The sequence below is a fragment of the Nothobranchius furzeri genome, chromosome 2 (genome assembly GCF_043380555.1).
Source record: "Nothobranchius furzeri strain GRZ-AD chromosome 2, NfurGRZ-RIMD1, whole genome shotgun sequence".
Classification (NCBI taxonomy): Eukaryota; Metazoa; Chordata; class Actinopteri; order Cyprinodontiformes; family Nothobranchiidae; genus Nothobranchius; species Nothobranchius furzeri.
In genome coordinates, this window is record NC_091742.1 from 65,603,083 (window position 1) to 65,625,367 (window position 22,285).

General features: G+C 41.8%; 8 non-coding genes and 33 pseudogenes across 8 annotated transcripts; all 41 read left to right on the forward strand.

Annotated features, from left to right (window-relative positions):
• The first annotated feature begins 256 nt into the window (after positions 1-256).
• LOC139066897 (5S ribosomal RNA) lies at positions 257-375 on the forward strand (annotated as a pseudogene).
• Positions 376-730: 355 nt separating this feature from the next.
• LOC139067545 (5S ribosomal RNA) lies at positions 731-848 on the forward strand (annotated as a pseudogene).
• Positions 849-1,203: 355 nt separating this feature from the next.
• LOC139067370 (5S ribosomal RNA) lies at positions 1,204-1,322 on the forward strand (annotated as a pseudogene).
• A 353-nt stretch (positions 1,323-1,675) lies between these two features.
• On the forward strand, positions 1,676-1,794 carry LOC139067404 (5S ribosomal RNA; annotated as a pseudogene).
• A 355-nt stretch (positions 1,795-2,149) lies between these two features.
• On the forward strand, positions 2,150-2,268 carry LOC139067720 (5S ribosomal RNA; annotated as a pseudogene).
• Positions 2,269-2,623: 355 nt separating this feature from the next.
• On the forward strand, positions 2,624-2,742 carry LOC139067482 (5S ribosomal RNA; annotated as a pseudogene).
• A 353-nt stretch (positions 2,743-3,095) lies between these two features.
• Positions 3,096-3,214, forward strand: LOC139066807 (5S ribosomal RNA; annotated as a pseudogene).
• A 353-nt stretch (positions 3,215-3,567) lies between these two features.
• On the forward strand, positions 3,568-3,686 carry LOC139066637 (5S ribosomal RNA). Its single transcript, XR_011519541.1, has one exon. It is a non-coding gene; the product is annotated as a 5S ribosomal RNA (ribosomal RNA).
• Positions 3,687-4,040: 354 nt separating this feature from the next.
• On the forward strand, positions 4,041-4,159 carry LOC139066534 (5S ribosomal RNA). Its single transcript, XR_011519434.1, has one exon. It is a non-coding gene; the product is annotated as a 5S ribosomal RNA (ribosomal RNA).
• A 3,075-nt stretch (positions 4,160-7,234) lies between these two features.
• Positions 7,235-7,353, forward strand: LOC139066884 (5S ribosomal RNA; annotated as a pseudogene).
• Positions 7,354-7,706: 353 nt separating this feature from the next.
• LOC139067213 (5S ribosomal RNA) lies at positions 7,707-7,825 on the forward strand (annotated as a pseudogene).
• A 355-nt stretch (positions 7,826-8,180) lies between these two features.
• On the forward strand, positions 8,181-8,299 carry LOC139068065 (5S ribosomal RNA; annotated as a pseudogene).
• A 353-nt stretch (positions 8,300-8,652) lies between these two features.
• LOC139066745 (5S ribosomal RNA) lies at positions 8,653-8,771 on the forward strand (annotated as a pseudogene).
• A 355-nt stretch (positions 8,772-9,126) lies between these two features.
• Positions 9,127-9,244, forward strand: LOC139067614 (5S ribosomal RNA; annotated as a pseudogene).
• Positions 9,245-9,599: 355 nt separating this feature from the next.
• Positions 9,600-9,718, forward strand: LOC139067371 (5S ribosomal RNA; annotated as a pseudogene).
• Positions 9,719-10,071: 353 nt separating this feature from the next.
• On the forward strand, positions 10,072-10,190 carry LOC139067405 (5S ribosomal RNA; annotated as a pseudogene).
• A 353-nt stretch (positions 10,191-10,543) lies between these two features.
• LOC139068438 (5S ribosomal RNA) lies at positions 10,544-10,662 on the forward strand. The gene has a single exon (XR_011520036.1). It is a non-coding gene; the product is annotated as a 5S ribosomal RNA (ribosomal RNA).
• A 355-nt stretch (positions 10,663-11,017) lies between these two features.
• On the forward strand, positions 11,018-11,136 carry LOC139067930 (5S ribosomal RNA; annotated as a pseudogene).
• A 353-nt stretch (positions 11,137-11,489) lies between these two features.
• LOC139068439 (5S ribosomal RNA) lies at positions 11,490-11,608 on the forward strand. Its single transcript, XR_011520037.1, has one exon. It is a non-coding gene; the product is annotated as a 5S ribosomal RNA (ribosomal RNA).
• Positions 11,609-11,963: 355 nt separating this feature from the next.
• Positions 11,964-12,081, forward strand: LOC139067615 (5S ribosomal RNA; annotated as a pseudogene).
• Positions 12,082-12,436: 355 nt separating this feature from the next.
• Positions 12,437-12,555, forward strand: LOC139067372 (5S ribosomal RNA; annotated as a pseudogene).
• A 353-nt stretch (positions 12,556-12,908) lies between these two features.
• Positions 12,909-13,027, forward strand: LOC139067946 (5S ribosomal RNA; annotated as a pseudogene).
• A 353-nt stretch (positions 13,028-13,380) lies between these two features.
• LOC139066828 (5S ribosomal RNA) lies at positions 13,381-13,499 on the forward strand (annotated as a pseudogene).
• Positions 13,500-13,853: 354 nt separating this feature from the next.
• LOC139066863 (5S ribosomal RNA) lies at positions 13,854-13,972 on the forward strand (annotated as a pseudogene).
• Positions 13,973-14,328: 356 nt separating this feature from the next.
• On the forward strand, positions 14,329-14,448 carry LOC139067563 (5S ribosomal RNA; annotated as a pseudogene).
• Positions 14,449-14,802: 354 nt separating this feature from the next.
• LOC139067794 (5S ribosomal RNA) lies at positions 14,803-14,921 on the forward strand (annotated as a pseudogene).
• A 353-nt stretch (positions 14,922-15,274) lies between these two features.
• LOC139066829 (5S ribosomal RNA) lies at positions 15,275-15,393 on the forward strand (annotated as a pseudogene).
• A 354-nt stretch (positions 15,394-15,747) lies between these two features.
• On the forward strand, positions 15,748-15,866 carry LOC139066864 (5S ribosomal RNA; annotated as a pseudogene).
• A 356-nt stretch (positions 15,867-16,222) lies between these two features.
• Positions 16,223-16,342, forward strand: LOC139067564 (5S ribosomal RNA; annotated as a pseudogene).
• A 354-nt stretch (positions 16,343-16,696) lies between these two features.
• LOC139067796 (5S ribosomal RNA) lies at positions 16,697-16,815 on the forward strand (annotated as a pseudogene).
• Positions 16,816-17,168: 353 nt separating this feature from the next.
• LOC139067748 (5S ribosomal RNA) lies at positions 17,169-17,287 on the forward strand (annotated as a pseudogene).
• Positions 17,288-17,640: 353 nt separating this feature from the next.
• Positions 17,641-17,759, forward strand: LOC139068440 (5S ribosomal RNA). The gene has a single exon (XR_011520038.1). It is a non-coding gene; the product is annotated as a 5S ribosomal RNA (ribosomal RNA).
• Positions 17,760-18,113: 354 nt separating this feature from the next.
• On the forward strand, positions 18,114-18,232 carry LOC139067969 (5S ribosomal RNA; annotated as a pseudogene).
• Positions 18,233-18,585: 353 nt separating this feature from the next.
• LOC139066571 (5S ribosomal RNA) lies at positions 18,586-18,704 on the forward strand. Its single transcript, XR_011519474.1, has one exon. It is a non-coding gene; the product is annotated as a 5S ribosomal RNA (ribosomal RNA).
• A 355-nt stretch (positions 18,705-19,059) lies between these two features.
• On the forward strand, positions 19,060-19,178 carry LOC139067335 (5S ribosomal RNA; annotated as a pseudogene).
• Positions 19,179-19,531: 353 nt separating this feature from the next.
• LOC139068093 (5S ribosomal RNA) lies at positions 19,532-19,650 on the forward strand (annotated as a pseudogene).
• A 353-nt stretch (positions 19,651-20,003) lies between these two features.
• On the forward strand, positions 20,004-20,122 carry LOC139066939 (5S ribosomal RNA; annotated as a pseudogene).
• A 353-nt stretch (positions 20,123-20,475) lies between these two features.
• Positions 20,476-20,594, forward strand: LOC139068441 (5S ribosomal RNA). Its single transcript, XR_011520039.1, has one exon. It is a non-coding gene; the product is annotated as a 5S ribosomal RNA (ribosomal RNA).
• Positions 20,595-20,948: 354 nt separating this feature from the next.
• Positions 20,949-21,067, forward strand: LOC139066885 (5S ribosomal RNA; annotated as a pseudogene).
• A 354-nt stretch (positions 21,068-21,421) lies between these two features.
• On the forward strand, positions 21,422-21,540 carry LOC139068442 (5S ribosomal RNA). The gene has a single exon (XR_011520040.1). It is a non-coding gene; the product is annotated as a 5S ribosomal RNA (ribosomal RNA).
• Positions 21,541-21,895: 355 nt separating this feature from the next.
• LOC139067588 (5S ribosomal RNA) lies at positions 21,896-22,014 on the forward strand (annotated as a pseudogene).
• Positions 22,015-22,285: the final 271 nt, after the last annotated feature.

The window sequence follows — 22,285 nt, forward strand, 5'->3', positions numbered from 1 at the left end:
AACTGCACACACTTGTTGGTAATAAACCTCCTTTGATTTGTCCCTTGCAATAATGTCTCAGTGCTGGCATTTTAGAGACAAGAAATGGGGTGGGAGCCGATTGTTACTCGAAAAAAGAGCAACAGTGATGAAGACAACTGTTTAACTTAGCCTTTTACCTCCATATGCAAGAATCTAGTCTTTGCAGTGGGCGACACAATCATTCTTTGACAAATACACAAGGGATTTTTCAGAGATTTTTCAAGGTGTGTCCTTCGCTTACGGCCATACCACCCTGAAAAAGCCCGATCCCGTCTGATCTCGGAAGCAATCCAGGGTTGGGCGTGGTCAGTACCTGTATGGGAGACCTCTTGGGAATACCAGGTGCTGTAAGCTTTTTCACTAATTTGTTATAAAATACAGTTTTTTTCACTTCACCATAGCTTTGAACAGCTTCGTCATTGAATAATTTTAAAGTCAGGTGTTCCACACGAACTGCACACACTTGTTGGTAATAAACCTCCTTTGATTTGTCCCTAGCAATAATGTCTCAGTGCTGGCATTTTAGAGACAAGAAATGGGGTGGGAGCCAATTGTTAAAGTCTAAAGAAGAGCAACAATGATGAAGACAACTGTTTAACTTAGCCTTTTACCTCTATGTGCAAGAATCTAGTCTTTGCAGTGGGCGACACAATCATACCTTGACAAATACACAAGGGATTTTTCAGAGATTTTTCAAGGTTTTTCCTTCGCTTACAGCCATACCACCCTGACAAAGCCCGATCCCCTCTCATCTCGGAATCAATCAGGGTTGGGCCTGGTCAGTACCTGTATGGGAGACCTCTTGGGAATACCAGGTGCTGTAAGCTTTTTCACTAATTTGTTATAAAATACAGTTTTTTTCACTTCACCACATCTTTGAACAGCTTCGTCATTGAATAATTTTAAAGCCAGGTGTTCCACACGAACTGCACACACTTGTTGGTAATAAACCTCCTTTGATTTGTCCCTAGCAATAATGTCTCAGTGCTGGCATTTTAGAGACAAGAAATGGGGTGGGAGCCAATTGTTAGAGTCTAAAGAAGAGCAACAATGATGAAGACAACTGTTTAACTTAGCCTTTTACCTCTATATGCAAGAATCTAGTCTTTGCAGTGGGCGACACAATCATACCTTGACAAATACACAAGGGATTTTTCAGAGATTTTTCAAGGTTTTTCCTTCGCTTACAGCCATACCACCCTGAAAAAGCCCGATCCCCTCTGATCTCGGAATCAATCTAGGTTTGGGCCTGGTCAGTACCTGTATGGGAGACCTTTTGGGAATACCAGGTGCTGTAAGCTTTTTCACTAATTTGTTATAAAATACAGTTTTTTTCACTTCACCACAGCTTTGAACAGCTTCGTCATTGAATAATTTTAAAGCCAGGTGTTCCACACGAACTGCACACACTTGTTGGTAATAAACCTCCTTTGAATTGTCCCTAGCAATAATGTCTCAGTGCTGGCATTTTAGAGACAAGAAATGGGGTGGGAGCCGATTGTTACTCGAAAAAAGAGCAACAGTGATGAAGACAACTGTTTAACTTAGCCTTTTACCTCCATATGCAAGAATCTAGTCTTTGCAGTGGGCGACACAATCATACTTTGACATATACACAAGGGATTTTTCAGAGATTTTTCAAGGTGTGTCTTTCGCTTATGGCCAAACCACCCTGAAAAACCCCGATCCCGTCTGATCTCGGAAGCAATCCAGGGTTGGGCCTGGTCAGTAACTGAATGGGAGACCTCTTGGGAATACCAGGTGCTGTAAGCTTTTTCACTAATTTGTTATAAAATACAGTTTTTTTCACTTCACCACATCTTTGAACAGCTTCGTCATTGAATAATTTTAAAGCCAGGTGTTCCACACGAACTGCACACACTTGTTGGTAATAAACCTCCTTTGATTTGTCCCTAGCAATAATGTCTCAGTGCTGGCATTTTAGAGACAAGAAATGGGGTGGGAGCCAATTGTTAAAGTCTAAAGAAGAGCAACAATGATGAAGACAACTGTTTAACTTAGCCTTTTACCTCTATGTGCAAGAATCTAGTCTTTGCAGTGGGCGACACAATCATACCTTGACAAATACACAAGGGATTTTTCAGAGATTTTTCAAGGTTTTTCCTTCGCTTACAGCCATACCACCCTGAAAAAGCCCGATCCCCTCTCATCTCGGAATCAATCCAGTGTTGGGCCTGGTCAGTACCTGTATGGGAGACCTCTTGGGAATACCAGGTGCTGTAAGCTTTTTCACTAATTTGTTATAAAATACAGTTTTTTTCACTTCACCACATCTTTGAACAGCTTCGTCATTGAATAATTTTAAAGCCAGGTGTTCCACACGAACTGCACACACTTGTTGGTAATAAACCTCCTTTGATTTGTCCCTAGCAATAATGTCTCAGTGCTGGCATTTTAGAGACAAGAAATGGGGTGGGAGCCAATTGTTAGAGTCTAAAGAAGAGCAACAATGATGAAGACAACTGTTTAACTTAGCCTTTTACCTCTATATGCAAGAATCTAGTCTTTGCAGTGGGCGACACAATGATACCTTGACAAATACTCAAGGGATTTTTCAGAGATTTTTCAAGGTTTTTCTTTCGCTTACAGCCATACCACCCTGAAAAAGCCTGATCCCCTCTGATCTCGGAAGCAATCCAGGTTTGGGCCTGGTCAGTACTTGTATGGGAGACCTTTTGGGAATACCAGGTGCTGTAAGCTTTTTCACTAATTTGTTATAAAATACAGTTTTTTTCACTTCACCACAGCTTTGAACAGCTTCGTCATTGAATAATTTTAAAGCCAGGTGTTCCACACGAACTGCACACACTTGTTGGTAATAAACCTCCTTTGAATTGTCCCTAGCAATAATGTCTCAGTGCTGGCATTTTAGAGACAAGAAATGGGGTGGGAGCCGATTGTTACTCGAAAAAAGAGCAACAGTGATGAAGACAACTGTTTAACTTAGCCTTTTACCTCCATATGCAAGAATCTAGTCTTTGCAGTGGGCGACACAATCATACTTTGACATATACACAAGGGATTTTTCAGAGATTTTTCAAGGTGTGTCTTTTGCTTATGGCCAAACCACCCTGAAAAAGCCCGATCCCGTCTGATCTCGGAAGCAATCCAGGGTTGGGCCTGGTCAGTACCTGTATGGGAGACCTCTTGGGAATACCAGGTGCTGTAAGCTTTTTCACTAATTTGTTATAAAATACAGTTTTTTTCACTTCACCACATCTTTGAACAGCTTCGTCATTGAATAATTTTAAAGCCAGGTGTTCCACACGAACTGCACACACTTGTTGGTAATAAACCTCCTTTGATTTGTCCCTAGCAATAATGTCTCAGTGCTGGCATTTTAGAGACAAGAAATGGGGTGGGAGCCGATTCTTACTCGAAAAAAGAGCAACAGTGATGAAGACAACTGTTTAACTTAGCCTTTTACCTCCATATGCAAGAATCTAGTCTTTGCAGTGGGCGACACAATCATACTTTGACATATACACAAGGGATTTTTCAGAGATTTTTCAAGGTGTGTCCTTCGCTTACGGCCATACCACCCTGAAAAAGCCCGATCCCGTCTGATCTCGGAAGCAATCTAGGGTTGGGCCTGGTCAGTACCTGTATGGGAGACCTCTTGGGAATACCAGGTGCTGTAAGCTTTTTCACTAATTTGTTATAAAATACAGTTTTTTTCACTTCACCACATCTTTGAACAGCTTCGTCATTGAATAATTTTAAAGCCAGGTGTTCCAAACGAACTGCACACACTTGTTGGTAATAAACCTCCTTTTATTTGTCCCTAGCAATAATGTCTCAGTGCTGGCATTTAGAGACAAGAAATGGGGTGGGAGCCAATTGTTAGAGTCTAAAGAAGAGCAACAATGATGAAGACAACTGTTTAACGTAGCCTTTTACCTCTATATGCAAGAATCTAGTCTTTGCAGTGGGCGACACAATCATACCTTGACAAATACAGAAGGGATTTTCCAGAGATGTTTTAAGGTTTTTCCTTCGCTTACAGCCATACCACCCTGAAAAAGCCCGATCCCCTCTGATCTCGGAATCAATCCAGGGTTGGGCCTGGTCAGTACCTGTATGGGAGACCTCTTGGGAATACCAGGTGCTGTAAGCTTTTTCACTAATTTGTTATAAAATACAGTTTTTTTTCACTTCACCACATCTTTGAACAGCTTCGTCATTGAATAATTTTAAAGCCAGGTGTTCCACACGAACTGCACACACTTGTTGGTAATAAACCTCCTTTGATTTGTCCCTAGCAATAATGTCTCAGTGCTGGCATTTTAGAGACAAGAAATGGGGTGGGAGCCAATTGTTAGAGTCTAAAGAAGAGCAACAATGATGAAGACAACTGTTTAACTTAGCCTTTTACCTCTATATGCAAGAATCTAGTCTTTGCAGTGGGCGACACAATCATACCTTGACAAATACACAAGGGATTTTCCAGAGATGTTTCAAGGTTTTTCCTTCGTTTACAGCAGGGGTGGGCAATTATTTTTTCCATGGGGCCACATGAGAAATAGAAAATATTGTGGAGGGCCGCAGGCCAAAAGGCTGAAGTCAATTATGCATAATATTAATGGTATTTCTTTATAAAAAGCAGTAAATACCATTGTTTCTTCAAGCTGGTAAGAGTAGACTATATGTTATAAATGAGCAAAAAGGAAAAAGTGAGGTTGGCTTACAAAAATGTGATTTATTCAAATTTCCCAAGGCAATGGTAAACAAAGTGTGCACATTTGGTTTTTGTTAAACATTTGTGACTTATATTAGTTAACAGTTTCAGTCACATTCACTCCAAAACACATTCTGAGTTTCAAATATTGTTGGAAAGAGGTTCTTAGCATTCTACAGACACACAGTATCGTCTGTAAAATAAAATCACTGAACTGTGATCTTGAGAAAGAGGTTTAAAAAAAGTGTCCCAGTTCACTGCTAGTTGCCTACATTTGTGGTCCAAACACCTTATTTTGTGTTTTTAAGCAATTTTTTTCTTATTCAGTGAGAGAAATCTAGTCTCTGCTGGGCTTTAACGAGTGCATCAAAGTCAGGTTGGATGTCTGAGGTGGAGAAGCGAAGCACAGCTGACAAATGATCATCAGTGAGAGAGGATCTTTACCTGGATTTTGTAAACTTCATCATTGAAAATGTTTGTTCACAAATGTAGGTAGAGCTGAAGAGAACCAACATCTTCTGAGCATGTCTCTTCAGGTTTGGAAAGTCCTCCTTAAGAGAAGAGTAGAAATCCAGCAGAGATCCTGAATCTCTGCTTTCGAGTCCCAAACCCTCTTCAGCACTTTCCCCAGGCTGAGCCATCTGACAGCTGTGTGGAGTCCTCCACAAGAGCCACAAACTGTCTGTGATTCATCGCCCGCGCCCTGATGAAGTTTATTATTTTAGTAACAACATCAGTAACATGGTTGATTTTTAGCACTGACTTGCACAACACATGTTGGTTTATAATACAATGCAAAAACACCTATTTTTGATCTGCATCGATTTCTGTCACTATATCTTGCATGCGTTTCAAAAGTCCGACATTTTTCCCTGTAAAGCCGGACGTACACTGTGCGACTTTTTCACTCGTAGCACTCAGCTTCAGCTCAAACTGTACGACTTCCCCGCAGAGCAGATCTCACGAGTCATGTGCTCACACTGTACGACCCAGTTCTTGCATGCGACCTGACTGCTCACACTGTACGTCTGGTAGCAACACGTCGGCCCTAAAAATGTGCTAAAAATAGCAGTTTTTACTCAACACGTTAGACTTTTTTGTCTTGTTTTGCCTGTTGTCCTTCGGGAGTGCTGCTGGAGGACACACAGGGATTTATGGGGGTTGGATGAGGAAAACGAAATAAAGAAAGTAAATCTGTGTTTTGTGATCAGTTTAATTTGACATGAACACGACAAACACACTTTCTTGACAATCTTTGTGAGTAAAAAAAAATGTGTAGAAACAAAAACGAACAGCGTGTGTTATTAGGGAAATAGCGAGCGACCGGCGTTGATGCAGGATTGCGCGCGCATGCGCCGTGAGTGGTTCTGATACTTTTTGGGTCGCAGCTGCTCGCAGCGCCGCTTCAACAGTGCGATACCCTCACGAGGGACGAGCGAAATATTAAACACACCAGAGTGCGACCTCACGACTGCTGATCGGCGGCTGGTCACGTGGTGTTAATCGCCTCTCGTAACCCCCTGTACACTACACGACCGCTCGGCGCAAAACTCGCCCCGATGTCGTGGCTTCTCGCACGACTGGAAAATCGGCACAAAAAAGTGAAAAAGTCGCACAGTGTATGCCTGGCTTAAGATTTGGACAACCGTCTGTTGTGACACCTGACAGTCTCTCCCGTTTCAATCCCAGAGTGTCCATGCACGCATTTACCTCTGTAAAAAGATCACTCCCTGTCGTTGTCCCTTTCATCGACCGCATTGCTGCCCGCTCCTCTGTGAGCTTGAAGTCCGTTATCCCCGGACAAATACGAGCAGCTGGGCTGTGTCCCGGACATCACAGCTCCCGTCTAATGAGAAAAAGTCAAAACTTGCCACTTCACGTTGCAGCTGAAGCTCCAGGTTCCCCGCAATGTCCTCGATCCTCCTGGTCACGGTTCGCTGTTTTTAGCTATTTTGTGGGATATCACAAAGCTGGTCCTGGTTGCTGCATCCCTGGATGTGTGAAGCTTAGTAAAACAGCCTTGCTGCTTTTGCAACTTTGCTAGCAAAGCTTCGGATGTCCGTGCCCTCTCAGCATCAGACAAGTTCTTGTATTTTTCCGAGTGTTTCTTGTCGTAATGCCAACTCAAATTGTAGTCCTTAAACACGGCAATCTCCTCCCCGCAAACCAAACACACGGCTTTACCTCCGACTTCAGTAAAAAAAATACTTAGCAGTCCAATTTTTGTTGAAAATCCTGCATTCGGCATCTTTCTTTTTTTTTTTTTTTTTGCATGAGCGGACATTTCTCAGGTTACAATCACCATGTCAACCGCGGGCACTTGTTGCTATACGTATTGCGTCATTGTGCACGTAAAAAACAACTTCAAAATAAAAGCAATGCAGCCTTAGCCCATGCATGAGGTAAAATGAGAAAATACATTTATTTTGTAATTTCCAATTAACCTTACGCGGGCCGGTCAAAGTCAACCAAAGGGCCGGATGTGGCCCGCGGGCCGTAAAATGCCCAGGTCTGGTTTACAGCCATACCACCCTGAAAAAGCCCGATCCCCTCTGATCTCGGAATCAATCCAGGGTTGGGCCTGGTCAGTACCTGTATGGGAGACCTCTTGGGAATACCAGGTACTGTAAGCTTTTTCACTAATTTGTTATAAAATACAGTTTTTTTCACTTCACCACATCTTTGAACAGCTTCGTCATTGAATAATTTTAAAGCCAGGTGTTCCACACGAACTGCACACACTTGTTGGTAATAAACCTCCTTTGATTTGTCCCTAGCAATAATGTCTCAGTGCTGGCATTTTAGAGACAAGAAATGGGGTGGGAGCCGATTGTTACTCGAAAAAAGAGCAACAGTGATGAAGACAACTGTTTAACTTAGCCTTTTACCTCCATATGCAAGAATCTAGTCTTTGCAGTGGGCAACACAATCATACTTTGACATATACACAAGGGATTTTTCAGAGATTTTTCAAGGTGTATCCTTCGCTTACGGCCATACCACCCTGAAAAAGCCCGATCCCGTCTGATCTCGGAAGCAATCCAGGGTTGGGCCTGGTCAGTACCTTTATGGGAGACCTCTTGGGAATACCAGGTACTGTAACCTTTTTCACTTATTTGTTATAAAATACAGTTTTTTTCACTTCACCATAGCTTTGAACAGCTTCGTCATTGAATAATTTTAAAGCCAGGTGTTCCACACGAACTGCACACACTTGTTGGTAATAAACCTCCTTTCATTTGTCCCTAGCAATAATGTCTCAGTGCTGGCATTTTAGAGACAAGAAATGGGGTGGGAGCCAATTGTTAGAGTCTAAAGAAGAGCAACAATGATGAAGACAACTGTTTAACTTAGCCTTTTACCTCTATGTGCAAGAATCTAGTCTTTGCAGTGGGCGACACAATCATACCTTGACAAATACACAAGGGATTTTTCAGACATTTTTCAAGGTTTTTCCTTCGCTTACAGCCATATCACCCTGAAAAAGCCCGATCCCCTCTCATCTCGGAATCAATCCAGGGTTGGGCCTGGTCAGTACCTGTATGGGAGACCTCTTGGGAATACAAGGTGCTGTAAACTTTTTCACTAATTTGTTATAAAATACAGTTTTTTTCACTTCACCACATCTTTGAACAGCTTCGTCATTGAATAATTTTAAAGCCAGGTGTTCCACACGAACTGCACACACTTGTTGGTAATAAACCTCCTTTGATTTGTCCCTAGCAATAATGTCTCAGTGCTGGCATTTTAGAGACAAGAAATGGGGTGGGAGCCGATTGTTACTCGAAAAAAGAGCAACAGTGATGAAGACAACTGTTTAACTTAGCCTTTTACCTCCATATGCAAGAATCTAGTCTTTGCAGTGGGCGACACAATCATTCTTTGACAAATACACAAGGGATTTTTCAGAGATTTTTCAAGGTGTGTCCTTCGCTTACGGCCATACCACCCTGAAAAAGCCCGATCCCGCCTGATCTCGGAAGCAATCCAGGGTTGGGCCTGGTCAGTACCTGTATGGGAGACCTCTTGGGAATACCAGGTGCTGTAAGCTTTTTCACTAATTTGTTATAAAATACAGTTTTTTTCACTTCACCATAGCTTTGAACAGCTTCGTCATTGAATAATTTTAAAGTCAGGTGTTCCACACGAACTGCACACACTTGTTGGTAATAAACCTCCTTTGATTTGTCCCTAGCAATAATGTCTCAGTGCTGGCATTTTAGAGACAAGAAATGGGGTGGGAGCCAATTGTTAAAGTCTAAAGAAGAGCAACAATGATGAAGACAACTGTTTAACTTAGCCTTTTACCTCTATGTGCAAGAATCTAGTCTTTGCAGTGGGCGACACAATCATACCTTGACAAATACACAAGGGATTTTTCAGAGATTTTTCAAGGCTTTTCCTTCGCTTACAGCCATACCACCCTGAAAAAGCCCGATCCCCTCTCATCTCGGAATCAATCAGGGTTGGGCCTGGTCAGTACCTGTATGGGAGACCTCTTGGGAATAACAGGTGCTGTAAGCTTTTTCACTAATTTGTTATAAAATACAGTTTTTTTCACTTCACCACATCTTTGAACAGCTTCGTCATTGAATAATTTTAAAGCCAGGTGTTCCACACGAACTGCACACACTTGTTGGTAATAAACCTCCTTTGATTTGTCCCTAGCAATAATGTCTCAGTGCTGGCATTTTAGAGACAAGAAATGGGGTGGGAGCCAATTGTTAGAGTCTAAAGAAGAGCAACAATGATGAAGACAACTGTTTAACTTAGCCTTTTACCTCTATATGCAAGAATCTAGTCTTTGCAGTGGGCGACACAATCATACCTTGACAAATACACAAGGGATTTTTCAGAGATTTTTCAAGGTTTTTCCTTCGCTTACAGCCATACCACCCTGAAAAAGCCCGATCCCCTCTGATCTCGGAATCAATCTAGGTTTGGGCCTGGTCAGTACCTGTATGGGAGACCTTTTGGGAATACCAGGTGCTGTAAGCTTTTTCACTAATTTGTTATAAAATACAGTTTTTTTCACTTCACCACAGCTTTGAACAACTTCGTCATTGAATAATTTTAAAGCCAGGTGTTCCACACGAACTGCACACACTTGTTGGTAATAAACCTCCTTTGAATTGTCCCTAGCAATAATGTCTCAGTGCTGGCATTTTAGAGACAAGAAATGGGGTGGGAGCCGATTGTTACTCGAAAAAAGAGCAACAGTGATGAAGACAACTGTTTAACTTAGCCTTTTACCTCCATATGCAAGAATCTAGTCTTTGCAGTGGGCGACACAATCATACTTTGACATGTACACAAGGGATTTTTCAGAGATTTTTCAAGGTGTGTCTTTCGCTTATGGCCAAACCACCCTGAAAAACCCCGATCCCGTCTGATCTCGGAAGCAATCCAGGGTTGGGCCTGGTCAGTAACTGAATGGGAGACCTCTTGGGAATACCAGGTGCTGTAAGCTTTTTCACTAATTTGTTATTAAATACAGTTTTTTTCACTTCACCACATCTTTGAACAGCTTCGTCATTGAATAATTTTAAAGCCAGGTGTTCCACACGAACTGCACACACTTGTTGGTAATAAACCTCCTTTGATTTGTCCCTAGCAATAATGTCTCAGTGCTGGCATTTTAGAGACAAGAAATGGGGTGGGAGCCGATTCTTACTCGAAAAAAGAGCAACAGTGATGACGACAACTGTTTAACTTAGCCTTTTACCTCCATATGCAAGAATCTAGTCTTTGCAGTGGGCGACACAATCATACTTTGACATATACACAAGGGATTTTTCAGAGATTTTTCAAGGTGTGTCCTTCGCTTACGGCCATACCACCCTGAAAAAGCCCGATCCCGTCTGATCTCGGAAGCAATCCAGGGTTGGGCCTGGTCAGTACCTGTATGGGAGACCTCTTGGGAATACCAGGTGCTGTAAGCTTTTTCACTAATTTGTTATAAAATACAGTTTTTTTCACTTCACCACATCTTTGAACAGCTTCGTCATTGAATAATTTTAAAGCCAGGTGTTCCACACGAACTGCACACACTTGTTGGTAATAAACCTCCTTTCATTTGTCCCTAGCAATAATGTCTCAGTGCTGGCATTTTAGAGACAAGAAATGGGGTGGGAGCCAATTGTTAGAGTCTAAAGAAGAGCAACAATGATGAAGACAACTGTTTAACTTAGCCTTTTACCTCTATGTGCAAGAATCTAGTCTTTGCAGTGGGCGACACAATCATACCTTGACAAATACACAAGGGATTTTTCAGACATTTTTCAAGGTTTTTCCTTCGCTTACAGCCATACCACCCTGAAAAAGCCCGATCCCCTCTCATCTCAGAATCAATCCAGGGTTGGGCCTGGTCAGTACCTGTATGGGAGACCTCTTGGGAATACCAGGTGCTGTAAACTTTTTCACTAATTTGTTATAAAATACAGTTTTTTTCACTTCACCACATCTTTGAACAGCTTCGTCATTGAATAATTTTAAAGCCAGGTGTTCCACACGAACTGCACACACTTGTTGGTAATAAACCTCCTTTGATTTGTCCCTAGCAATAATGTCTCAGTGCTGGCATTTTAGAGACAAGAAATGGGGTGGGAGCCGATTGTTACTCGAAAAAAGAGCAACAGTGATGAAGACAACTGTTTAACTTAGCCTTTTACCTCCATATGCAAGAATCTAGTCTTTGCAGTGGGCGACACAATCATTCTTTGACAAATACACAAGGGATTTTTCAGAGATTTTTCAAGGTGTGTCCTTCGCTTACGGCCATACCACCCTGAAAAAGCCCGATCCCGTCTGATCTCGGAAGCAATCCAGGGTTGGGCCTGGTCAGTACCTGTATGGGAGACCTCTTGGGAATACCAGGTGCTGTAAGCTTTTTCACTAATTTGTTATAAAATACAGTTTTTTTCACTTCACCATAGCTTTGAACAGCTTCGTCATTGAATAATTTTAAAGTCAGGTGTTCCACAAGAACTGCACACACTTGTTGGTAATAAACCTCCTTTGATTTGTCCCTAGCAATAATGTCTCAGTGCTGGCATTTTAGAGACAAGAAATGGGGTGGGAGCCAATTGTTAAAGTCTAAAGAAGAGCAACAATGATGAAGACAACTGTTTAACTTAGCCTTTTACCTCTATGTGCAAGAATCTAGTCTTTGCAGTGGGCGACACAATCATACCTTGACAAATACACAAGGGATTTTTCAGAGATTTTTCAAGGTTTTTCCTTCGCTTACAGCCATACCACCCTGAAAAAGCCCGATCCCCTCTCATCTCGGAATCAATCAGGGTTGGGCCTGGTCAGTACCTGTATGGGAGACCTCTTGGGAATAACAGGTGCTGTAAGCTTTTTCACTAATTTGTTATAAAATACAGTTTTTTTCACTTCACCACATCTTTGAACAGCTTCGTCATTGAATAATTTTAAAGCCAGGTGTTCCACACGAACTGCACACACTGGTTGGTAATAAACCTCCTTTGATTTGTCCCTAGCAATAATGTCTCAGTGCTGGCATTTTAGAGACAAGAAATGGGGTGGGAGCCAATTGTTAGAGTCTAAAGAAGAGCAACAATGATGAAGACAACTGTTTAACTTAGCCTTTTACCTCTATATGCAAGAATCTAGTCTTTGCAGTGGGCGACACAATCATACCTTGACAAATACACAAGGGATTTTTCAGAGATTTTTCAAGGTTTTTCCTTCGCTTACAGCCATACCACCCTGAAAAAGCCCGATCCCCTCTGATCTCGGAATCAATCTAGGTTTGGGCCTGGTCAGTACCTGTATGGGAGACCTTTTGGGAATACCAGGTGCTGTAAGCTTTTTCACTAATTTGTTATAAAATACAGTTTTTTTCACTTCACCACAGCTTTGAACAGCTTCGTCATTGAATAATTTTAAAGCCAGGTGTTCCACACGAACTGCACACACTTGTTTGTAATAAACCTCCTTTGAATTGTCCCTAGCAATAATGTCTCAGTGCTGGCATTTTAGAGACAAGAAATGGGGTGGGAGCCGATTGTTACTCGAAAAAAGAGCAACAGTGATGAAGACAACTGTTTAACTTAGCCTTTTACCTCCATATGCAAGAATCTAGTCTTTGCAGTGGGTGACACAATCATACTTTGACATATACACAAGGGATTTTTCAGAGATTTTTCAAGGTGTGTCTTTCGCTTATGGCCAAACCACCCTGAAAAACCCCCATCCCGTCTGATCTCGGAAGCAATCCAGGGTTGGGCCTGGTCAGTAACTGAATGGGAGACCTCTTGGGAATACCAGGTGCTGTAAGCTTTTTCACTAATTTGTTATAAAATACAGTTTTTTTCACTTCACCACATCTTTGAACAGCTTCGTCATTGAATAATTTTAAAGCCAGGTGTTCCACACGAACTGCACACACTTGTTGGTAATAAACCTCCTTTGATTTGTCCCTAGCAATAATGTCTCAGTGCTGGCATTTTAGAGACAAGAAATGGGGTGGGAGCCGATTCTTACTCGAAAAAAGAGCAACAGTGATGACGACAACTGTTTAACTTAGCCTTTTACCTCCATATGCAAGAATCTAGTCTTTGCAGTGGGCGACACAATCATACTTTGACATATACACAAGGGATTTTTCAGAGATTTTTCAAGGTGTGTCCTTCGCTTACGGCCATACCACCCTGAAAAAGCCCGATCCCGTCTGATCTCAGAAGCAATCCAGGGTTGGGCCTGGTCAGTACCTGTATGGGAGACCTCTTGGGAATACCAGGTGCTGTAAGCTTTTTCACTAATTTGTTATAAAATACAGTTTTTTTCACTTCACCACATCTTTGAACAGCTTCGTCATTGAATAATTTTAAAGCCAGGTGTTCCACACGAACTGCACACACTTGTTGGTAATAAACCTCCTTTTATATGTCCCTAGCAATAATGTCTCAGTGCTGGCATTGAGAGACAAGAAATGGGGTGGGAGCCAGTTGTTAGAGTCTAAAGAAGAGCAACAATGATGAAGACAACTGTTTAACTTAGCCTTTTACCTCTTTATGCAAGAATCTAGTCTTTGCAGTGGGCGACACAATCATACTTTGACATATACACAAGGGATTTTTCAGAGATTTTTCAAGGGGTGTCCTTCGCTTACGGCCATACCACCCTGAAATAGCCCGATCCCGTCTGAACTCGGAAGCAATCCAGGATTGGGCCTGGTCAGTACCTGTATGGGAGACCTCTTGGGAATACCAGGTGCTGTAAGCTTTTTCACTAATTTGTTATAAAATACAGTTTTTTTTCACTTCACCACATCTTTGAACAGCTTCGTCATTGAATAATTTTAAAGACAGGTGTTCCACACGAACTGCACACACTTGTTGGTAATAAACCTCCTTTTATTTGTCCCTAGCAATAATGTCTCAGTGCTGGCATTTTTGAGACAAGAAATGGGGTGGGAGCCAATTGTTAGAGTCCAAAGAAGAGCAACAATGATGAAGACAACTGTTTAACTTAGCCTTTTACCTCTATATGCAATAATCTAGTCTTTGCAGTGGGCGACACAATCATACCTTGACAAATACACAAGGGATTTTCCAGAGATGTTTCAAGGTTTTTCCTTCGCTTACAGCCATACCACCCTGAAAAAGCCCGATCCCCTCTGATCTCGGAATCAATCCAGGGTTGGGCCTGGTCAGTACCTGTATGGCTAGACCTCTTGGGAATACCAGGTGCTGTAAGCTTTTTCACTAATTTGTTATAAAATACAGTTTTTTCACTTCACCACATCTTTGAACAGCTTCGTCATTGAATAATTTTAAAGCCAGGTGTTCCACACGAACTGCACACACTTGTTGGTAATAAACCTCCTTTGATTTGTCCCTAGCAATAATGTCTCAGTGCTGGCATTTTAGAGACAAGAAATGGGGTGGGAGCCAATTGTTAGAGTCTAAAGAAGAGCAACAATGATGAAGACAACTGTTTAACTTAGCCTTTTACCTCTATATGCAAGAATCTAGTCTTTGCAGTGGGCGACACAATCATACCTTGACAAATACACAAGGGATTTTTCAGAGATTTTTCAAGGTTTTTCCTTCGCTTACAGCCATACCACCCTGATAAAGCCCGATCCCCTCTGATCTCGGAATCAATCCAGGTTTCGGCCTGGTCAGTACCTGTATGGGAGACCTTTTGGGAATACCAGGTGCTGTAAGCTTTTTCACTAATTTGTTATAAAATACAGTTTTTTTCACTTCACCACAGCTTTGAACAGCTTCGTCATTGAATAATTTTAAAGCCAGGTGTTCCACACGAACTGCACACACTTGTTGGTAATAAACCTCCTTTGAATTGTCCCTAGCAATAATGTCTCAGTGCTGGCATTTTAGAGACAAGAAATGGGGTGGGAGCCGATTGTTACTCGAAAAAAGAGCAACAGTGATGAAGACAACTGTTTAACTTAGCCTTTTACCTCCATATGCAAGAATCTAGTCTTTGCAGTGGGCGACACAATCATACTTTGACATATACACAAGGGATTTTTCAGAGATTTTTCAAGGTGTGTCCTTCGCTTACGGCCATACCACCCTGAAAAAGCCCGATCCCGTCTGATCTCAGAAGCAATCCAGGGTTGGGCCTGGTCAGTACCTGTATGGGAGACCTCTTGGGAATACCAGGTGCTGTAAGCTTTTTCACTAATTTGTTATAAAATACAGTTTTTTTCACTTCACCACATCTTTGAACAGCTTCGTCATTGAATAATTTTAAAGCCAGGTGTTCCACACGAACTGCACACACTTGTTGGTAATAAACCTCCTTTTATTTGTCCCTAGCAATAATGTCTCAGTGCTGGCATTGAGAGACAAGAAATGGGGTGGGAGCCAGTTGTTAGAGTCTAAAGAAGAGCAACAATGATGAAGACAACTGTTTAACTTAGCCTTTTACCTCTTTATGCAAGAATCTAGTCTTTGCAGTGGGCGACACAATCATACTTTGACATATACACAAGGGATTTTTCAGAGATTTTTCAAGGTGTGTCCTTCGCTTACGGCCATACCACCCTGAAATAGCCCGATCCCGTCTGAACTCGGAAGCAATCCAGGATTGGGCCTGGTCAGTACCTGTATGGGAGACCTCTTGGGAATACCAGGTGCTGTAAGCTTTTTCACTAATTTGTTATAAAATACAGTTTTTTTTCACTTCACCACATCTTTGAACAGCTTCGTCATTGAATAATTTTAAAGACAGGTGTTCCACACGAACTGCACACACTTGTTGGTAATAAACCTCCTTTTATTTGTCCCTAGCAATAATGTCTCAGTGCTGGCATTTTAGAGACAAGAAATGGGGTGGGAGCCAATTGTTAGAGTCCAAAGAAGAGCAACAATGATGAAGACAACTGTTTAACTTAGCCTTTTACCTCTATATGCAATAATCTAGTCTTTGCAGTGGGCGACACAATCATACCTTGACAAATACACAAGGGATTATCCAGAGATGTTTCAAGGTTTTTCCTTCGCTTACAGCCATACCACCCTGAAAAAGCCCGATCCCCTCTGATCTCGGAATCAATCCAGGGTTGGGCCTGGTCAGTACCTGTATGGCTAGACCTCTTGGGAATACCAGGTGCTGTAAGCTTTTTCACTAATTTGTTATAAAATACAGTTTTTTCACTTCACCACATCTTTGAACAGCTTCGTCATTGAATAATTTTAAAGCCAGGTGTTCCACACGAACTGCACACACTTGTTGGTAATAAACCTCCTTTGATTTGTCCCTAGCAATAATGTCTCAGTGCTGGCATTTTAGAGACAAGAAATGGGGTGGGAGCCAATTGTTAGAGTCTAAAGAAGAGCAACAATGATGAAGACAACTGTTTAACTTAGCCTTTTACCTCTATATGCAAGAATCTAGTCTTTGCAGTGGGCGACACAATCATACCTTGACAAATACACAAGGGATTTTTCAGAGATTTTTCAAGGTTTTTCCTTCGCTTACAGCCATACCACCCTGATAAAGCCCGATCCCCTCTGATCTCGGAATCAATCCAGGTTTCGGCCTGGTCAGTACCTGTATGGGAGACCTTTTGGGAATACCAGGTGCTGTAAGCTTTTTCACTAATTTGTTATAAAATACAGTTTTTTTCACTTCACCACAGCTTTGAACAGCTTCGTCATTGAATAATTTTAAAGCCAGGTGTTCCACACGAACTGCACACACTTGTTGGTAATAAACCTCCTTTGAATTGTCCCTAGCAATAATGTCTCAGTGCTGGCATTTTAGAGACAAGAAATGGGGTGGGAGCCGATTGTTACTCGAAAAAAGAGCAACAGTGATGAAGACAACTGTTTAACTTAGCCTTTTACCTCCATATGCAAGAATCTAGTCTTTGCAGTGGGCGACACAATCATACTTTGACATATACACAAGGGATTTTTCAGAGATTTTTCAAGGTGTGTGTTTCGCTTATGGCCAAACCACCCTGAAAAACCCCGATCTCGTCTGATCTCGGAAACAATCCAGGGTTTGGCCTGGTCAGTACCTGTATGGGAGACCTCTTGGGAATACCAGGTGCTGTAAGCTTTTTCACTAATTTGTTATAAAATACAGTTTTTTTCACTTCACCACATCTTTGAACAGCTTCGTCATTGAATAATTTTAAAGCCAGGTGTTCCTCACGAACTGCACACACTTGTTGGTAATAAACCTCCTTTGATTTGTCCCTAGCAATAATGTCTCAGTGCTGGCATTTTAGAGACAAGAAATGGGGTGGGAGCCGATTCTTACTCGAAAAAAGAGCAACAGTGATGAAGACAACTGTTTAACTTAGCCTTTTACCTCCATATGCAAGAATCTAGTCTTTGCAGTGGGCGACACAATCATACTTTGACATATACACAAGGGATTTTTCAGAGATTTTTCAAGGTGTGTTCTTCGCTTACGGCCATACCACCCTGAAAAAGCCCGATCCCGTCTGATCTCGGAAGCAATCCAGGGTTGGGCCTGGTCAGTACCTGTATGGGAGACCTCTTGGGAATACCAGGTGCTGTAAGCTTTTTCAATAATTTGTTATAAAATACAGTTTTTTTCACTTCACCATAGCTTTGAACAGCTTCGTCATTGAATAATTTTAAAGCCAGGTGTTCCACACGAACTGCACACACTTGTTGGTAATAAACCTCCTTTCATTTGTCCCTAGCAATAATGTCTCAGTGCTGGCATTTAGAGACAAGAAATGGGGTGGGAGCCAATTGTTAGAGTCTAAAGAAGAGCAACAATGATGAAGACAACTGTTTAACTTAGCCTTTTACCTCTATGTGCAAGAATCTAGTCTTTGCAGTGGGCGACACAATCATACCTTGACAAATACACAAGGGATTTTTCAGAGATTTTTCAAGGTTTTTCCTTCGCTTACAGCCATACCACCCTTAAAAAGCCCGATCCCCTCTCATCTCGGAATCAATCCAGGGTTGGGCCTGGTCAGTACGTGTATGGGAGACCTCTTGGGAATACCAGGTGCTGTAAACTTTTTCACTAATTTGTTATAAAATACAGTTTTTTTCACTTCACCACATCTTTGAACAGCTTCGTCATTGAATAATTTTAAAGCCAGGTGTTCCACACGAACTGCACACACTTGTTGGTAATAAACCTCCTTTGATTTGTCCCTAGCAATAATGTCTCAGTGCTGGCATTTTAGAGACAAGAAATGGGGTGGGAGCCGATTGTTACTCGAAAAAAGAGCAACAGTGATGAAGACAACTGTTTAACCTAGCCTTTTACCTCCATATGCAAGAATCTAGTCTTCGCAGTGGGCGACACAATCATTCTTTGACAAATACACAAGGGATTTTTCAGAGATTTTTCAAGGTGTGTCCTTCGCTTACGGCCATACCACCCTGAAAAAGCCCGATCCCGTCTGATCTCGGAAGCAATCCAGGGTTGGGCCTGGTCAGTACCTGTATGGGAGACCTCTTGGGAATACCAGGTGCTGTAGGCTTTTTCACTAATTTGTTATAAAATACAGTTTTTTTCACTTCACCATAGCTTTGAACAGCTTCGTCATTGAATAATTTTAAAGCCAGGTGTTCCACACGAACTGCACACACTTGTTGGTAATAAACCTCCTTTGATTTGTCCCTAGCAATAATGTCTCAGTGCTGGCATTTTAGAGACAAGAAATGGGGTGGGAGCCAATTGTTAAAGTCTAAAGAAGAGCAACAATGATGAAGACAACTGTTTAACTTAGCCTTTTACCTCTATGTGCAAGAATCTAGTCTTTGCAGTGGGCGACACAATCATCTCTTAAAAAATACACAAGGGATTTTTCAGAGATTTTTCAAGGTTTTTCCTTCGCTTACAGCCATACCACCCTGAAAAAGCCCGATCCCCTCTCATCTCGGAATCAATCCAGGGTTGGGCCTGGTCAGTACCTGTATGGGAGACCTCTTGGGAATACCAGGTGCTGTAAGCTTTTTCACTAATTTGTTATAAAATACAGTTTTTTTCACTTCACCACATCTTTGAACAGCTTCGTCATTGAATAATTTTAAAGCCAGGTGTTCCACACGAACTGCACACACTTGTTGGTAATAAACCTCCTTTGAATTGTCCCTAGCAATAATGTCTCAGTGCTGGCATTTTAGAGACGAGAAATGGGGTGGGAGCCGATTGTTACTCGAAAAAAGAGCAACAGTGATGAAGACAACTGTTTAACTTAGCCTTTTACCTCCATATGCAAGAATCTAGTCTTTGCAGTGGGCGACACAATCATACTTTGACATATACACAAGGGATTTTTCAGAGATTTTTCAAAGTGTGTCTTTCGCTTATGGCCAAACCGCCCTGAAAAACCCCGATCCCGTCTTACCTCGGAAGCAATCTAGGTTTGGGCCTGGTCAGTACTTGTATGGGAGACCTTTTGGGAATACCAGGTGCTGTAAGCTTTTTCACTAATTTGTTATAAAATACAGTTTTTTTCACTTCACCACAGCTTTGAACAGCTTCGTCATTGAATAATTTTAAAGCCAGGTGTTCCACACGAACTGCACACACTTGTTGGTAATAAACCTCCTTTGAATTGTCCCTAGCAATAATGTCTCAGTGCTGGCATTTTAGAGACAAGAAATGGGGTGGGAGCCGATTGTTACTCGAAAAAAGAGCAACAGTGATGAAGACAACTGTTTAACTTAGCCTTTTACCTCCATATGCAAGAATCTAGTCTTTGCAGTGGGCGACACAATCATACTTTGACATATACACAAGGGATTTTTCAGAGATTTTTCAAGGTGTGTCTTTCGCTTATGGCCAAACCACCCTGAAAAACCCCGATCCCGTCTGATCTCGGAAGCAATCCAGGGTTGGGCCTGGTCAGTACCTGTATGGGAGACCTCTTGGGAATACCAGGTGCTGTAAGCTTTTTCACTAATTTGTTATAAAATACAGTTTTTTTCACTTCACCACATGTTTGAACAGCTTCGTCATTGAATAATTTTAAAGCCAGGTGTTCCACACGAACTGCACACACTTGTTGGTAATAAACCTCCTTTGATTTGTCCCTAGCAATAGTGTCTCAGTGCTGGCATTTTAGAGACAAGAAATGGGGTGGGAGCCGATTCTTACTCGAAAAAAGAGCAACAGTGATGAAGACAACTGTTTAACTTAGCCTTTTACCTCCATATGCAAGAATCTAGTCTTTGCAGTGGGCGACACAATCATACTTTGACATATACACAAGGGATTTTTCAGAGATTTTTCAAGGTGTGTCCTTCGCTTACGGCCATACCACCCTGAAAAAGCCCGATCCCGTCTGATCTCGGAAGCAATCCAGGGTTGGGCCTGGTCAGTACCTGTATGGGAGACCTCTTGGGAATACCAGGTGCTGTAAGCTTTTTCACTAATTTGTTATAAAATACAGTTTTTTTCACTTCACCACATCTTTGAACAGCTTCGTCATTGAATAATTTTAAAGCCAGGTGTTCCACACGAACTGCACACACTTGTTGGTAATAAACCTCCTTTTATTTGTCCCTAGCAATAATGTCTCAGTGCTGGCATTTAGAGACAAGAAATGGGGTGGGAGCCAATTGTTAGAGTCTAAAGAAGAGCAACAATGATGAAGACAACTGTTTAACGTAGCCTTTTACCTCTATATGCAAGAATCTAATCTTTGCAGTGGGCGACACAATCATACCTTGACAAATACAGAAAAGATTTTCCAGAGATGTTTCAAGGTTTTTCCTTCGCTTACAGCCATACCACCCTGAAAAAGCACGATCCCCTCTGATCTCGGAATCAATCCAGGGTTGGGCCTGGTCAGTACCTGTATGGGAGACCTCTTGGGAATACCAGGTGCTGTAAGCTTTTTCACTAATTTGTTATAAAATACAGTTTTTTTTCACTTCACCACATCTTTGAACAGCTTCGTCATTGAATAATTTTAAAGCCAGGTGTTCCACACGAACTGCACACACTTGTTGGTAATAAACCTCCTTTGATTTGTCCCTAGCAATAATGTCTTAGTGCTGGCATTTTAGAGACAAAAAATGGGGTGGGAGCCGATTGTTACTCGAAAAAAAAGCAACTGTGATGAAGACAACTGTTTAACTTAGCCTTTTACCTCCATATGCAAGAATCTAGTCTTTGCAGTGGGCGACACAATCATACTTTGACATATACACAAGGGATTTTCCAGAGATTTTTCAAGGTGTGTCCTTCGCTTACGGCCATACCACCCTGAAAAAGCCCGATCCCGTCTGATCTCGGAAGCAATCCAGGGTTGGGCCTGGTCAGTACCTGTATGGGAGACCTCTTGGGAATACCAGGTGCTGTAAGCTTTTTCACTAATTTGTTATAAAATACAGTTTTTTTCACTTCACCATAGCTTTGAACAGCTTCGTCATTGAATAATTTTAAAGCCAGGTGTTCCACACGAACTGCACACACTTGTTGGTAATAAACCTCCTTTGATTTGTCCCTAGCAATAATGTCTCAGTGCTGGCATTTTAGAGACAAGAAATGGGGTGGGAGCCAATTGTTAAAGTCTAAAGAAGAGCAACAATGATGAAGACAACTGTTTAACTTAGCCTTTTACCTCTATGTGCAAGAATCTAGTCTTTGCAGTGGGCGACACAATCATACCTTGACAAATACACAAGGGATTTTTCAGAGATTTTTCAAGGTTTTTCCTTCGCTTACAGCCATACCACCCTGAAAAAGCCTGATCCCCTCTCATCTCGGAATCAATCCAGGGTTGGGCCTGGTCAGTACCTGTATGGGAGACCTCTTGGGAATACCAGGTGCTGTAAGCTTTTTCACTAATTTGTTATAAAATACAGTTTTTTTCACTTCAACACATCTTTGAACAGCTTCGTCATTGAATAATTTTAAAGCCAGGTGTTCCACACGAACTGCACACACTTGTTGGTAATAAACCTCCTTTGATTTGTCCCTAGCAATAATGTCTCAGTGCTGGCATTTTAGAGACAAGAAATGGGGTGGGAGCCAATTGTTAGAGTCTAAAGAAGAGCAACAATGATGAAGACAACTGTTTAACAGCCTTTTACCTCTATATGCAAGAAT